The sequence below is a fragment of the Cebus imitator genome, unplaced genomic scaffold (genome assembly GCF_001604975.1).
Source record: "Cebus imitator isolate Cc_AM_T3 unplaced genomic scaffold, Cebus_imitator-1.0 Scaffold469, whole genome shotgun sequence".
NCBI classification, from domain to species: Eukaryota; Metazoa; Chordata; class Mammalia; order Primates; family Cebidae; genus Cebus; species Cebus imitator.
In genome coordinates, this window is record NW_016107784.1 from 290409 (window position 1) to 292372 (window position 1964).

Genomic DNA, 1964 nt, shown 5'->3' on the forward strand with positions numbered 1-1964 from the left:
TCTCACCCCCTAGTCGGCGGCGCTTGGTGCAGCCCGGGAAAACCAACGCCGCGAGCGGGGCCCGGGGACGCGGGGCCGGGTGGAGGGAGCGAACGTGGGCGGCGGCGGTGACACGCCGGGGGGCGAGGGCGCCAGGGGGCAGGTGGGCTCCTGCTTGCGCGGCGCAGCACACGCGGCCTCGGCAGGGCCGGGGCCGAACGGCTGCGGACACCCGGGCGCCGGGGAGCCGAGCGCCGCCTCGGGTGGGGATCGATGCGTGACGGTGGAGCGCGAGCTGGAGAAGGTGCGGCACGCGTTCTCGGGCACGGGCAGCTGTGCGAGCGCGGCCTGGAGGAGCTCATCGGCTACACCGGAGGCCTCAAGCACGAGATCCCGCAGAGCCAGGCCACGATGCTGAATGATCAGGGACACTTTCACTTGCTTTGACACAGTGCCGTGAAAGAATAAAGGATACCGTTCAAAAATCGGCCTCGGACCACAGAGACATCCACAGCAGTGTTTCTCGTGTTGGAAGGGCCGTTGATAAGAATTTTGATTCTGACATGAGCAGTGTGGGAATAGGTGTCTGCTGGCACGCGGACAGCCAAGGACTCTCAGTGAGGCGCTGGTGGAGCACTTCTTTCGACACGGAATGCTGGATGTAGCTGAGGAGCTCTGCCAGGAATCTGGTCTTTCTGTAGACCCAAGTCAGAAAGAACCATTTGTGGGGTTAAATAGAATATGACAGGCGTTAAAGGTCCGAGTTCTGACACCTGCTCTCGGGTGGGCAGTGTCAAACCGGGAAATGCTTATAGCTCGAAACGGCTCCTTGGAATTTAAGCACACAGACCATTTTATTAGCTTGTTCATGGGTGGAACCACAAATCAACGAGAGGCATGACAATATGCTAAAAATTGAGGCCGGTGGAGGTGGCTCACGCCTGTAATACAAGCACTTTGGGAGGCTGAGGTGGGTGGATCACCTGAGGTCAGGAGTTCAAGACCAGCCTGGCTATCATGGAGAAACCCCATCTTTAAAGAAAAATAATAAATAAAAAAATGCTAAAAATTTTCAGCCATTTGCCCTAAATCATCAAAAAGACATTCAGGTTTTGATGGGAAGCCTTGTGTACCTGAGACAAGGGATTGAGAACTCACCATATGTTCATCTACTTGATGCAAACCAGTGGGCTGATATCTGTGACATCTTTACACGGGATGCTTGTGTGCTCCTGGGGCTCTCCGTGGAGTCGCCTCTCAGTGTCAGTTTCTTGGCAGGTTGTGGCGCTGCCGGCTTTAATTAACATCAAAGCCGTGATTGAACAAAGGCAGTGCACTGGAGTTTGGAACCAGAAAGATGAATTACCTATCGAAGTGGACCTTGGTAAAAAGTGCTGGTATCACTCTATATTTGCCTGCCCTATTCTTCCTCAGCATACAACAGATAACAATCCACCCATGAAATTGGTCTGTGGTCATGTTATATCAAGAGATGCCCTGAATAAAATGTTTAATGGTAGCAAATCAAAATGTCCATACTGTCCAATGGAACAAAGCCCAGGAGATGCCAAACAGATATTTTCCTGAAGAGATAACTTTAGTTTGCAATTTGTAAGTGAAACTGAATTGTGGGCGCATTTCAGAAGAGAACGTTGCATATAATGCAGCTAACCAAGGACTCCCATGTTTATATAAGCTAATGCTCCAGAAACTTTGCCAACCTGTTAGTGTACACACACTGAGGAGAGTACTCCCAGTAAATATTATCAGAGGGCTTATTATATTATTGGTCTTCATTTCTGATCAAATAAATACACTAGCAGTTGTCCTTCAGTGCAGGTTTTTGTACTTAATTATATGGTGATTTTTTTACTTTTTAAGAGCAGAAACGGAAATTGACGTCCCAACCACGTGCTTAATATTTCTCCTGCCTTTACTTTTGTCATTTTCTTTCTTTCTTTCTTTTTTTTTTTTTTTTTTTTTTT

At 49.3% G+C, this 1964-nt stretch overlaps 1 pseudogene; it reads left to right on the forward strand.

Moving 5' to 3' along the window:
* Window positions 1–1691, forward strand: part of LOC108291814 — a 3236-nt pseudogene extending 1545 nt beyond the window's left edge.
* Window positions 1692–1964: the final 273 nt, after the last annotated feature.